Source organism: Meleagris gallopavo, chromosome 5, assembly GCF_905368555.1.
Source record: "Meleagris gallopavo chromosome 5, MGAL_WU_HG_1.1, whole genome shotgun sequence".
Classification (NCBI taxonomy): domain Eukaryota; kingdom Metazoa; phylum Chordata; class Aves; order Galliformes; family Phasianidae; genus Meleagris; species Meleagris gallopavo.
The window spans coordinates 11,671,208-11,686,051 of record NC_139408.1 but is presented as its reverse complement, the minus strand read 5'-3'; the positions used below and the strand labels follow the sequence as shown (position 1 = coordinate 11,686,051).

The window sequence follows — 14,844 nt, the reverse complement described above, 5'->3', positions numbered from 1 at the left end:
CAGCATGATAAACTTGCATGGATACCAACAACTTTAGGCAGAGCTGTAATCCTGAGCTGCTCTAGACCTCTGTCTGGCATTGTTGTATAGCTTTAAATGAAGACGCTGCCATCAATCAGCCTGTCACCTACCTCACTACCCACTTCTATTAAATGATTTCACTATCAGCTAAGATGGAGCACACCAGTGAGTGGCATATTATAAGTGTCTAGAGAGATTAGATACTGAAATGAGACGGATAACATCCAGGCTGCTGCACTGGATCCATGAGGTCCCAGTATTGCAGCTGCTAACACATCCTGCTTCAGTCGGATAAAACCTGCAGCTGTGCTTCTGCATTTGGTCTCTTTAACAGTGGGTGCACGCTGAAGGTGTGTAAAATCAACCTCCTGAGAAAGCTACAACTGCATACAGTATATAAGCAATATGGTATCTAATGCTTTGAAGATAATACAGAAGCACTTTACACCATGTGCTTGACTTCATCAGATGCCTTAGCAAGCACTCAGATGTGCTCTGAGCCTCTCTGTGTTCAGTTTCTCTAACCAGAAGCTTCTGAATCTATTTTCCTTTTAGGATGGTCCTTGCTAAAAGATGACTTTAAAAACAATAATTAAAGTACCTGTAAATAACTGCTTGGCTAAGAAAGCTGAAAGCAGAATTCTGATGAAGCCTAAGATGGTGGCCATCTTTGAGGAAAACATCCATCACCCAGGGAAGCTGGTTTTGATAGGCTGTAGTATGGGATTTAAAATTGGATACACAGGTATTAATGTATTGTCTTACACTTTTGTCTTATTATGATGGGAAGCTGTTCTGCTGAGAAAAAGGTACAGCATATAGGCAATTAAAAAACAGCTTCAGGTAATGAGCAGTGGCATTTAAACATCTATTTCCATTGGTGTTGTCCTATTCATGCAGAGGGGCACAAACTTAGGAACAAGCAAAAAGAAATCTAGAATAATTAGAGGACTCTGATACAGGAAGTCAATAGCTTTACTTCACATGGGTCTGTATTACACAACTACTTTATGAATACTAGAGAAATGTGTGAGGATTAGTTAATAATCAACTACCCATACCTATTTAAAAAAAACTTGGCTGTTATCAGTTCATCTTTTCTGGCATTAAGAGGAGAATGAGAACTCTGTAAAATTCCCAATAATTTTCCTAAATTAAAACATGGAGTGACTTAAGCTCCAAGAGGTTAATTCTAGAAGATCTATTTTCTGTAGAAATACATCTTTTCTAGTCTCCATCTAATGTGTTGTTAGTGCAGAATAATGCCATATTTGTAGGTTTTAAAAAAAAGTGTTTCTCAGTTTAAATATACACACACACGCATAAATATATACAGGTATGCGTGCTTGCATGTATACAGATGAATATAAATTAAGGTTCTTTTGCTTATATTAATTACCATTGAAAAAAATCTCAGTCTTCTCGGTTCAGTGAGCAAGCATAGCTTGACCTTGTTCTTTACCAGTGCCTCTGGCTGTTCCAGTAAACAAAGATTAAATAACATTCAGGGCAATAAAATGATAGAAGCTGTGCTATGTATTCTCTCTACCTTGAGTGGAAATAGTTGCAAAGTAGAAACTTCAGCCCTGACAAGATGACAGATGAGAATTTCGGCTCAGCTATACCAGCACATACAGGGTGATAGGGTGAATTATTGAACAAAATACAACTTCAGGAGAAGAGGTGATCTGAGGAGCTTACTGTGGTCAGAAAGCCATTGCCCAAATTTCACTTTAGCAAGGAGCCTGACTCTAATGTTCCATACATGATGGCTGATTTCAGCAGGTTAATTGAAATAACTTTGTGTTCTATAAACACTGCAAGCAGAAACTGGGATACGAAGGAAAAATTTCACAGGGGATTTAAAACGGGTCCCTCAAGCAGTCCCGTGTGCAGGCTGCTGAAGGAAGGAAAGGTGGTCTGGTGCTATTTAGCATCCTTTTTTATTAAGTAGGAAATCTCTGACTGTGATTGAAACTCTGCCAAGTGTCCCCTGAGGTTCAGAGTGAAAAATGAGAATTTCAGCCTGTTGGTGAGAGCTTAAAACCAAAGAGGGCAAGGAAGGTGGCAAGGGCAGCTGCTGTGCTGCTGCCACCCACAGGTGAAATGTTCCTGAGCTCCCCTCGGGGGAGGATGGTTCTCCCCCAGTGGTGTCCTCAAGCATGACTAAATCTGTGGACTAACATGGTGTAGCTATTACTTTCATTGCGAGAGAAAAATACCTTTCCTCTCTCCTTTCATAAGATGAGTCTGCGTTGGTCTTTCTCATGGAGATCAAGCCGGCCAGCAGCTCTCTGCATCCTCGCTGTGATGGGAGAGGACTGGGCAGGCCTATGTCCCAGCCTGCACCTTTGTGGCACTAGCTGAATCTAATGAGATGCTTGTTTATTTTCTAGAGAAAAAAGAGTATTCAGGTAAGCCCAAGGTAGCATGGAAGATGCCAGTTTGCCTGGAAGATACTCAGTCTTGTCTCACATTCTCAGTGAGAAGAATCACTAGATTTTAGAGCAGTGTTCTTTCAAACTAAGCACTGAGAGATTCTCATGGATTTAGTATTCTTGCTTTTGACCTGCTGTCTTCAAAATCCTGCTGGTCAGAGTCCTTCTTGTCCTGCTAATAAGTAGTAATTTCAGTGCAGGGTCTGGAGGAGAAAACGTTAACGACTAAACTTTAACAACCTCATAGTTGCCAACATCAGCAGAGGCAACTGGATGCTCCTGCAGGGCTTACCTGGTATTATTTCAGAACAAAATCTTTGCTTTAGGGCATTAACTCCTGCTGACTCTCTGAAATGTAGCTATGGTGCTGCTGTGCTACCTGAAAAATCTTGTCATATGGATAATTTCAGGCTGTCAGCAGGAAAAAAAAAAAAAAGCAGGCAAAGACACGGTACAAAGAATGGGTTAAATCTCAGACTTCCTACCTCGTTGGTATTCCTGGGTAATAATCCACCTACGGTGACTCTACACCGTGGGCAGAAAATGCCTGCCTCTTTTAAAACATAATTTATGCACTCCTTTGCCTTTTGAAAAGGATAGACACCAGCCAGATAGAAGACTGCTCTGCTGCATTAGGGCTCAAAATTAACCATCAAAATGTGTGCCTGAGGTGCAAGTTAATTTGCCAAGTCATAAATGTTACATACAGACATTTGTGTATATGTTTAAAATGTTTGTGGCTGTGTTGCTCCAGCAAATACCATTTTTTTTCAGTCTGTGCTAGGACAGGGATGCATATGTTGTTAACCTGGCATACTACAAGGTCTGCTACAAACTGATTCACCCAGTGGATTTCCTTCTGCAAGAGCTGTGTGCTATGAGGCAGTGTCTCCTGTGTGAATCAAAGTGCCCTTGACTTGATCTGCAGTAAGCAGGAAGGAAGGTGCCTGGTATTTTTTTTCTCTAATGCAGCAGTGGCATCTGAGGAGGCTGAAAATATGAAGGAGACTTGAAAGGAATTTTATTCCTTTAAATTTTTTCTTAGGAAAAATGATTTTTTTAGGCTCAGACATGAAGGAACTGCTTGTTGAGAAGTTTCTGCTCATGGGTGCCTTCAAAGTAAAATTCAGAGCTAGAAAATTCTGTGGTGGTTGCATAAGTATTGAAATTATAACATTGCTGAAGCCTGAAAAGCAAGCAATTGACTGGGGAACATATTTCTAATACAATTTCTTTCTAACCTTTTTTTGTTGTTGTTTTTTTTTTGTTTTTTTTTTTTGTTTCACCTTGAGTTTTGATTAACTTCCCATTAATTTTAATCACTGAACACTGGAGAAGAAAGTTTATTATTTTGTTAAACTTCCAGCTGCTTTCCCTCATTCTTCCATTTAGAAAACAAGTTATTTCCCGATACCTTCAGAGACAGATCTAGGAAATAAAAAACAGGGAGGTCAGATTTGCCATTTTAGATCCCTTGAATCAGACAACCAGGATAAAGGCACTTACAGACCATCATTGTATCTCATAATGAAAAATCAAATTGTGAGTTAGAATGAACTCTTTTAAATCAATGCATTTCTTTTGAAGAACACAATGTCCCCTGAGCAGTATCAGACCCCTAGGCATTTGCTGCTTGCCTACAACAAGACTTACTGGGCTATCACTGGGAGGAGGTCCCATGCACCTCTAACACCTCTGTGGTCTGCGTATCTCCAAAGGAGATGTACAACTCTTGTGTTGTCTGCTTCACTCCTGGAGTCTTCTGGGGAATAACTAGGTTACTGCTTGTTCCAGCACACTGCAAGTGACAGAAAAGGTCCAAGTGTCATTCCTCTGTGTCCCTCCTGACTGCTTTGCCTCTCATCTTGATCTGTAGCAGTACCTCCGCCACCTCCAGCTGAATGTTTCCTCAGGAAGCTATTAGTTTATCCTCAGTATCTGTCTGCTGCCTTTGTGTCAGAGGGCACATAATACTAAAGATTTTCCCAGCGATAAGGCCGCCCCAGCTGAGAAGAATGTATCTGATCCCACTGTGCTTTTTGCCTTCTTGCGATTGCTGAGGAAGCATCAGCGTATGTCAGGCTTCAGTGTACACATCATCCGCTCTGACATCTCATTCTGTAGGGTGTTGGGCTTCTTGGGAGAGACCCACTTTGCTTAGACGCAGCCCTCAGCTCTTACTAAGTTTGCCTGTTCTGAGAAGGATGTGTTTTCCAGCAGTGGGCAAGATGAAAGTCAAGGGCTCATCCCATTGCCACTTCCTCCTTCAGTTTGAGATCTCTGCTCAGATTGCAAAGGTTATGAAAGTAAGAGGTTAATTCACTTTGTTTTCTGGCTTTATGAAGTTCCTACAAGCTGAGGCCAGTTAAAATGTAAGGTGTGAATAACTCACCAAGAGCTTGAATTCTGTATGCTTTGTTTTAAAATATTAACTTGGGGGTATATGTATTCTATTTTTAAACTCTATCATTACCTAAATATTATTTAGTAGTCAATAGCGTCAGTAATCTGCTAAGAGCATCCTGCATTAATTTTTCATCTGACAGAGCAAAAAGAATCTTCTGAATTTTTAACTGTTGGCATAAGTTTTGTAGATATGGCCTTAAATTGTCCTAAATTCTACTTTCTTGAATCATTAAAGCTTTGCTTTCTCATTTTTCATCAATCTCATTGAGGAATGCTGAGTAATCAGAACAGAGCAAAGATAAGATTACCTTCTAGTCTGCCTGATTTATTTTGATAAGAACTTTATTTTGAGAAGATCTTTCTGCTGTCAAAAAGAAAGATGTCCTTACATCACCTGCTTAAAGCAAACATGATCTGAAAATTCATAAAACTTTACCTCCAAATTACAGTGCATACATTAGGATACCCAGAAAAGGTAGATAAATAATGTTCTATTATCATGATTATAGCTGAAAAATCACTTTCAAGAAGCTGGGAGTAGTCAGAGGTCACTTCTGAAGTCAGATCAAGACTTGGGGCATTCCTATGTCTCCTATGTGAGATGGTACTGCTTCTCTATGCTACCATGCCTCTTCCCTGTTGTTTCCATTGCTGTACTTGTCACTAAGCATATTCATATTGGAGTCCCCGGTGAACAGACTTATAAGAAGCCACATCTTTTCATTAGACAGCATATATCCTCAGTTAAAGACTGCCTGTTTATTCCATGCCTTCTTTTTGAGTAATGTGGGTTAAGGGCCAAGGGCTGCTAACTGTCCCTAGATTTAATGTGCCATGAGAATCATCCCTGGAATAATACTTATGGGGTTTGACACTGACATTTGCATCCTTTGGTCTGACAGGGCAAGATCTTATGGCTCCTTCTCACATCCACGAGTACCCTATATACTTATTATGCCAGGGTTTTTTGTTTTGTTTTGTTTTCCTACTGAAATCCCATAATCCCATTTGATGTTGGATCACAGCTGCAAAGGAGTGAGTATGTGTGCATGTGTGCGTGGTGGTGGCCATAATACTTGTGCAGGACTCCTAAGAGGAAAAGCTGTTTTGGCCAGGTTGGAAAGGTGACGCTTCTGCTGGTAGAGCTCTTAAAGAGATGAAATTGACTTTCTTTTTTTCTTTTCTTTCTGCCAAGCTCTTGTGCCAGCTGTCAACATGTTTGACCTTCACATGCCACAGTAAAAAATGAGTGTATCAGAACACACTGTCCAAAATCCTCAAATGTCCTTATAGCAAAGACTTCTCCCATACAAGCACTGGTGATAATACATGAGGTTTTTCTCTGTGGAGCCTAACCCTTTTTTTATTCATTGGCAAGTTTGCAACAGCAAAATGTGCTCTTTTGACCACAAAATCTATTACTGCAAATTCCCTTCTTCCTGGCCTCTTTATAGGGCTGCTTTCTTGCTTGTGGCACATGCAGAATGTAATGGCATATTGCTGTCATTTGAATTACTCTGATTAGGTCATTCTCACCTTGCTGAAAAAGAAGGGGGGATTTGTTGTTAGTTAACACAGTATGAGATTTCATGCTGTTGACTGTCTTGTTCCTCTGCCACTAGGCAGGTGATCTGTCATCCTGCTTTCCCCTTCCAGTGTCCCAGCGCTGTTCTTCTGCAGTGGACATTGAAGAGCAAGTCGTCCCCATCCTTACAGACATTTGTTCTTCTAATTCTAAAGCCTCTTCCTGTCTTGCTGTAGCTTTGTCCCGTTTCCTACATTTTCCTCCTTATTGCTTACACTGGACCTGCTATTTTCTGTACTTCTGCTTCAACACAATGTCCTCTGAATGTCTCTGATGAGTGCTCTTTCTCCTGCATAAGCCTGTGCTCTCTGTGCAGCTGGTCAGTTACCCCGTGACAAACATTGCCTAAAAACATAATTGGTGCTGCAGACTCCGGGTGAAAGGGGCACAGCCAGAAGGACAAGATGTTGATCCCTCTAAAGGGAGAGCAGTTTCGTGTCCTGAAAGAGCTACAAAACACAAACCCAGGCAGAGAATCGTGTGATGAAAGTTCACAAGTGAGCCCTTATCTTCCTGATCTACATCGAAGCCTGTTTTTTTCTCAACTGATTTACAAACAAATAAGAAAAGCACACCTCAAACAGGCTAAAGGACTGCAAGCAAAACATGTGGAATGTAATTCAGAAATAACAACACAAAGGAAATTAGACAGAGAGATCCTTTTTTCTTTGTTTGTTAGTTATAAAAAAGAGGATTATACCCTAAGCTGCAAGTCAGTGGTGACTACTTTTAACTAGTAGAGTTTGTCATTAGAGCTAGTGGCTTGGCTTGAGAGTGTTTCTGTGGCTTGTGGGCATTTTAATAGGAGGAGTGTGGCAAGGACTTGTAGTGAGCACTAACAGGGATTTTGCAGCTTGATGGCTTTGTGTCATCTGGAATTTGTTCTTGATTACAGCTCGCCTCACAGGCAGCGAAGGTGGTAAATGAGAGGATTCATTTTCCATCCGTATCCAAATCTTTATTGCTTTTACAGCTTCTGGTCTCCCACTAAACTTGGTACAGCTTGGGAAGGTAGTTTCTGCTTGTAAATCATCTGAGTTTTTTCCTGAAGATCTTTCTCAGCCTTGTGCCATCCGCGTACATTGCAGCTCTTTTAGAGAAACCTTTACACCAAACTTCTGCTGTATCTGGACAAAATCGTGCACAGCCACGAAGCAGAAATCTTGTTTTTTGTTCTTTTGCTCAAGTTTCAAAATGAAGAGCTGGGGATGCCACAGAAAAAGGAATTTCTACTAGAAGTTTTGCAGCTATGAGAACTGGTGACATGCCCACAGCCACTGCAAGTGGAAATCACCTGCTAGGCTGGCAGAAACCTCCTAGGCTCCTGGGATGAAGAACACAAACAGGATATCGTGGTGGCTAAAAAAAGAGCTGCTGTTCCTCATGTCTCTGCTTACATTGAGCACAGTTCTCACACCTGTAAACACATACATCTTCCTGCTAAAATAAGTTTAGGACTGTCTTGCTAAAAAGAGAGAAGATTAAAATCTTCGATGGTTTGAACTGGACTTTGCCACTGAAGTCAAGAGCTAGTTAACTTTATGTTTGCAAGAAATGCCATAAAATCAAAGAACAACTGTGTGTGCTGCTCCCACCATACAGCTACTGAGAAATACTACTTGAATGAAAGAAGTGCAGAAGACTACTTCATGCAGGGCATTATATATACAAAATAGGCTGAAATGGTTTTCTTGTAGTACACACAGACAATAAAAGACCAAGAAGCACAGCTCCACACTTTCCAGCTTTTGCTCATATTTGTGCCACTGTTCTCAGCAAGGTTCCTTTTGCATCTACGTTTGCCGTAGTTCCCAGTTTCTCCCTTTCTAATAATCTAAGAGACAAGATGACAGAACAGATTAGAAAAATGCCTATAAATAATACTGTACATAAAGTGGCATTTACCCACTGAGTCTTAAATCTCTTTCCCTGATTTGGTTCTATTTTTAAAAACTTCATCTTATTTGACACTGACAATGATTCATATAAATATTAAGTATTCATTTTTAGTCCATTGCACATAAGTGAAGCTAAACTGTAATGTTCTTTGGAGTTTTACCCTGCAGGTCTTTGCTTAGGTCTGGGAAATGGGACAGGCAGATTCCTTTACAGAATACTTTGCAATGTGGCTTTATGGCCATACATTAAATGGGATAAACATGGTGGTTTTAAAGTGTTCAACGATGTTCACATTTCAAAATCTTTTCTTCTTATTTTGATTTTCTTCATCGGGGTATAAAAATAAGGTGTTTCACTGAATTAAATCCTAAATCCAAACGCTGTGGATTAAAACATCATTTCTTATTTATACTTCTTTTTGGTGCTGTGGTTACGTAGAACAATTCTTACGATTACATTTATTCTTTTGCTATATCTTGTTTTAATTAAATCATTTTTTAAGATGTTTTATTGTGCCAATGTTTTGCTCTATTGATTGCACAACAAAGCCACTGAAGCACTGATTTGTTTTTCCAGTCACTGGAAAATCTGTCACTTTTGAATTCTATCACAATTGTTTCTATTATAGCAGAAGATTTGATAAAGTATAGCAAAACTGAAGAACTCCCTCTGCTTCATGAGAGCACTTTCCAAGACTCCTATACAAGGTAAATTACAGTAGGAAGAGACTTAACAATCTACCTTTCATAGTTTCCACTAAGATTGTGAACAGGTTTTGTGTATATCTTGAAGGCAGTGAATGTAATAGCAGGAATGCTTATTGATCACTTATTTCCATGTTATTTGTTTATGCCAGACCTAAACCGTATGTGCTGTAAAAGGCACTAACCTTGCAAAGATTGGTTCCAGTGCTTTTCCAAGTTAAACTTATCCTGGCAGTAGTTTAATTGAGATTGCTTTTCTTCAATGCACTTTGAAACATTCAAAAGTAATAAAATGTGAAAGATCAATATCAGTTTAAATGCAAAAAATGTTTATGTTAAAATATTGATGAAAATGCCTTCAGAGATTTTGAGAATACTTGTATTTACATGGCATGACTGCAAGGTGACTGATAGCCTTGGGAAATATAGGTCTGTTCAGAACAAATTATGCAGTGTGTCCTTACGCTCACTTGGGAGCTCGCATTCCAGCGTGGCAGAACTGCCTTGGCTCAGGGGTAACAACAGTCCTTTCTATGTCCATTGAGATGATACTTTTTGTACATTTTGTACCTTCCTTCTCCATAGAGGCTGTGCAGAGAACCCTAAAGCTCACTCTGGAGCCACCTGATGGCATTTCGTCACTTCGTAACAGGTACTAACTCTGAACTAGTGAGAAATTGAATATAAAGAACTACAAAACTTAAGCTGAGCGGTCTCTAGCAACGTTACTGCCTGTATCTGTTATCTGCTGTTAACCTTGCTGAAGTCAGCACAGAATTATCACGAGACAGCTTCTTAGTTCTGTCTTACTGGGAGATGCTGCTCTGCCACATATCCAGTATATTATTTTGTGAATTCCTCAAGCTGTACAAGCTATCGATTTCACTGTCTGGATGATGCAGCTTTCTAAGTCAGGAAGTCTCTTGAGCAGAGACAGATGAAAATATGAAATCCTGCAGTTATAGAAATTTACTGAACTTTAAATTTCATATTCCTAGCAAAAAAAAAAAAAAAAAAAAGACACCAAACCCTCCATAGCCTCTGGATTATGTGTAAGGGAAACTTGCACACAAACTAGTATCCGCTGGTGTTTTCAGCACATTTCTGAAAGCAGCTTCTATTCTGTGTGTAGCTGGCATGCTCAAGTACATTTAAAGGACTGTGCTTGTTAGTGACAAAAAATTGTCAGCATTAATGAGACTTGGATAGAAGGTAGCTATTAGCAATACTAAAGTCATTCTGAGCACATGCAGAAGCAGTATTATAGACAACTGGTAAGTTTTAATGTGCATCTGAAAAAATTAAGTCTGCAGGGCTTGTGCTTTGAGAATTGTAAATTAGAACTCACATGGCTACATCCTTTCACCAGTCTGGCTTTGGAAGTAAGGATGCAGGAACTAAGTGCTAAGTCCCCACGATGCAGGAGGAATGAGGGTGCTCACCTCTACTGTCCCTGCACTGGTTGGTACATCTCATATGCACACTGTACCCTGAGAGGGATCCTAGCTTTAGGTGTTCTCCTCCACTAGTCCAGGTTCGTTTGGGAAACTATCGAAGCATAGTATAAAGCACTTCCACATATACAATAGCATCTCGAGGTCTCAATGGAAATTAGAAACCTATTGTGCTAGTTACTGCAACGCACGCATTGTAAGGGGAAGCCAAAGAATGCAAGTAACCCAGGAAAAGTTCTCCTATTGTAAAAATGAGGAGGGCTGAGACATATCCAAATGATGTGGATTAATGAGCTAATACCAAGTGCTGTTTGTGTGTTTGTGCCTCTCTGCAAATGTTCCTCCACTGAGCTACATGAGTGAAGCCTTCCCTCGTACAGCCGGTGTGCTGTAAATGCTAGCCAAAACCCCACAGTGGTTTCTTCAGAACTAACAGGCACAAGTACACAGGGCACATACATAATGACTTTAGTTAGAACTGCTAACAAATGCTCTCTTGATAATCTGCATTAATTCAATTACTTGCAATCATCTCAATCATCTGTCCAAATCTCTGTTGTTGTTTTTTTTTTTTAATTTGCTTTCTAATAAACTCACACCATGTAGCTCTGTGTAATTTCTGTTTTAAACGAGATCTTGAAAGTGCAGTGTGTGGGCAGTTCAGCATGAATGCAGAAGATGTCCTATCAGAACAAAGGTTTACCCTGTTGTCCTAGCCCAGATATCTTTTGAAGACAGTCAGTGTGCTGGGTAGGAAATATTACAGAATCACAGAATGGCCAGGGTTGGAAGGGACCTCAAGGATCATGAATCTCCAACCCCCCTGCCACATGCAGGGCCACCAACCTCCCCATTTAATACCAGACCAGGCTGCCCAGGGCCCCATCCAATCCAGACTTGAACACCTCCAAGGACGGGGCATCCACAACCTCTCTGGGCAGCCTGTTCCAGTACCTCACCACTCTCTCTGTAAAGAACTTCCCCCTGACATCCAACCTAAATCTTCTCTCCCTCAACTTAAAACCATTTCCCCTTGTCCTGCTGTTATCAGCCCTTTCAAAGAGTTGATTCCCCTCCTGTTTGTAGGCTCCCTTTAGGTACTGAAAGGCTGCAATGAGGTCACCCCACAGCCGTCTTTTCTCCAGGCTGAACAAGCCCAGCTCCCTCAGCCTGTCTTCATAGGGAGGTGCTCCAGTTCCGTGATCATCTTCATTATGATAGCTGACGATTATGTATGTGTGAAGGTAAATATGTGCTTTGGAGTTGAAGACACCATAGAAATGCTCCCGAAATTCAAACATTTGCTTTCCATCTGTGTCACGCTGACACAAAGTAAAATGAGCTTTTCTTTGTGAAGCAGGTTCTCCAAAAGATGGTTTTTTTTTCTGCAACAGCAAATGCACTTTTGCAGTATTGATTTCCTGCTGCATAGACATAACTAACATTTCAGGAGATCTATACATGATTAAAATTTACCTTAGGTCTTTTAATAAAATCACTAGCACCTTTGGGACTCCTTGGCCGGATGAACACTAAACTCTTATCAGCTGAATGCGTGATTTCAGCATTGCTTAAGCAAAATTTGGATAAAAGTTAGCTGCTACCTCCCTTTCCTCTCAGACAACAACAACAACAAAAACAAGAGCAATTGACTCAATCTGGTAATGGTTGAGTTGTAGTATAGTTAGGTTGTTAGGTTTGTCCTGACAAGTGCTCTACCGAAGGAACTTGAGTTAAAATAGTTCTGCAGCATGCAGGACACATTGCCAAGAAGTGCTAAGATGTATTGTCACTAGGTTTCTTGCAAAACTCCACACTACGAGCAACGGGGAGATCCGTGCTAAGAAAAGAAAGCGGAACAGCACAATGTGGCCGATATGTTGTTTTGTTTTTGGAGTAGAGATCAAAGACTGCTGCGAAGATGAGTCCTTTTGCGTTTAGTGTTGAGGCAATTTCACAATTGGCCTTGTCCTGAAAAGTTTTGGCAGAGACAAGGGTCTCTGGCTGGATCCCATTAACATCAGTGGTAGCTGTGTTCATGTCCCCATGCAGTGGGGTTGGATTTGGCTGAAGGTCTCTTAGCTCCTTATCCGTGTCCTTCTCTGCCGTAGACATGACCTCCATTCCACTGGAGGTTGTAGGTGCTCGGCATTTTTAGAGATTTCTCCTTATACGTTTTCCTGAAGTCTGTTATAAATTCAGAACGTTCTGACTGAATTTTTTCATTTAATTTGTGACCAGACAAATCACAGCACTGGCCTCCACCATCCATACCTGTCAACTGCTCTGGCATAATGAAGACAGTGCAAGAATCCAAGGTGAAAAACAGAATAGGGTTAATGGAATGAGTTTTTCAAAGTGAAATCTGCAGCTGAATTTCTGATGCATGTGAAATAATAAGCAACCTGAACTGACTAGATCTTTCTGTATTTAACTGGGGAAATAAAGGTAATGCTTCAGAGGGCAAAGATGGACAGGATTAAGGATCCTGCTGCAGAAGAACGAGCTGTTATTCTGTTGGTGTATTTCTGTGCACGTTTTGGCATGTGCGTGTCTGTGTGTGAATGCTGAGTAGATGATACAGGAAACTGAGTAAAGAAGATGTATTCAGTTTGGTTGTGCAGACCAAAATGCCTGACTTAGCTCATATTTGTCTCTGGGAAATCCTAAGACTCAGGAGGACTAGGCTTTGCCTTTTGTTATTTAAAAGCAAACAATCCATCTCCCTGCTTTTTAAAAGCGGCATTCTTTCCCAGGTTTTCAAATAAGAAGGCAGTTGGATATTTTAAACTGTTTCGCGTTGTCAAGACACCACGATGGTCTTGACTGAACATTTTCTCAATGTAAATCTAGCAGTGCTGAGGTTTGCAGCTGCTCCTGAAGTATCAACATAATTACATAAGTGTGTGCCAGCAGCTTGTGCTGGTAGATCATGTGCAGCACACACGTTGCTGGCTGTCCGCAGTGCACTGAAAGCAGAGATTTATTGCATTTACAAAGAGCCATTACAATGCAATTTTAACTTACTGTCATTAAAGGGTCTTACATCATAAGCAATCGCTGTAAAAAGCCTTGGACTGAGATTTATTCTTCATTTTTATAGCATGATTTATTAGAGCCCCCATTATATCTTATAATTCATATCTGAAGGAAATAAAAATCAATTAGGACCTGGCCCTTTCACCTTTACCCGTGCTGGGTAGTGCCTCGTGCTCAGCCTGAAGGAAACGGGGACATTCCTGGAGTAAGGGATTGCTATGAGACGAAGACTACAGACAGCCAAATCTGGGTCCTTCCTGAGCACAGGAGAGAAATGTACAAATTATCTGAGAAATGACAGCGCTTTGTTGATCTTCTGGGGAGAGGGGGTGGTTCTCCATAGCTTGAGAGATATTGCTGATTTCATGCGATCCTAGCACTGTACCTCCTGGGTACCATTTGGAGTGAATCACATATTTATATAACGCAGCATTCAGCAGAGAAAACCCAGTCAGCCTTCTAATACTGTTCTTTCCTCAGATCAAATTCAGCGTATAGCATCTAAGCTAATTGCAATACAGTTGCAAAGATCTCAAAATGGCTGTTCTGTTAGTGTGATTCCACAAGAATGCACTGAAATTTCACTAAATCAAGCCTATGCAAAATGGAAACTCAGCTTTGCCATCTGTATTTGCATGAGAAAGGATTACTTACTTGATTATCAATTAGGACTCAGTTTTTCAATCTGAATACCCCTCTTGCCCTTCTTATTATGAAATAAAGCACTTGGATATGATTTTATTGAGTATTAATTGAAGTCATGTGGCTTGAATGGGGATGTATTCTATAGCCCTTTGCAGTGAAAATGCCATTAAGATTATGAAGAGCTTTGTCGATATCAGAGCTCAGTGTTTAGATGCAATGTGCTAAAGATTCTCAGGACTTTAAATGATTATGAAAATGCATATTTAAATATGTACATTCCTAATAAATTGCTAACATCTATCACACCTCAGTGCTCTGGAATGGAAATATGCAATGCATTTATTAAAAAGGCAGTACACTGCAATTAATCTGTTGTCTTGAACCACACTGCAGGAAAATGCAGTTCTATCCTTGAAGCTGCTGGTAATGCTGGCACTGAATTTCAACAACAGTAAGGCTGCTCCCTCTCTGCTGATTTGCTACCATCTCTCCTTATGTTAAAAGAAAGGCAGTATGTATAGACTGTACTGAAGTAGTACCATAAATATACACAGATCAGTCATGTATTTTAAAAAAGCCAAAAAGATGAGTATCATTCAATGCTAGACCATACAAAATAAGGAAAAACAAATTAGGAAAATAATTTTCCTAGG

At 40.3% G+C, this 14,844-nt stretch overlaps 2 protein-coding genes across 6 annotated transcripts in view; one reads left to right on the top strand and one right to left on the bottom strand.

The window, feature by feature from the left end:
- TPH1 (tryptophan hydroxylase 1) overlaps window positions 1-14,844 on the top strand; it is a 267,702-nt gene that overhangs the window by 230,207 nt on the left and 22,651 nt on the right. For all 3 annotated transcript variants that reach the window (XM_085224252.1, XM_085224250.1, XM_085224249.1), the window contains 2 exons: window positions 8,978-9,056; window positions 9,639-9,705. The gene's annotated coding sequence lies outside the window, so the exon portion shown is untranslated. The remainder of the gene's footprint in view (window positions 1-8,977; window positions 9,057-9,638; window positions 9,706-14,844) is intronic.
- KCNC1 (potassium voltage-gated channel subfamily C member 1) overlaps window positions 1-14,844 on the bottom strand; it is a 115,854-nt gene that overhangs the window by 93,911 nt on the left and 7,099 nt on the right. The gene's annotated exons all lie outside the window — the stretch shown is intronic.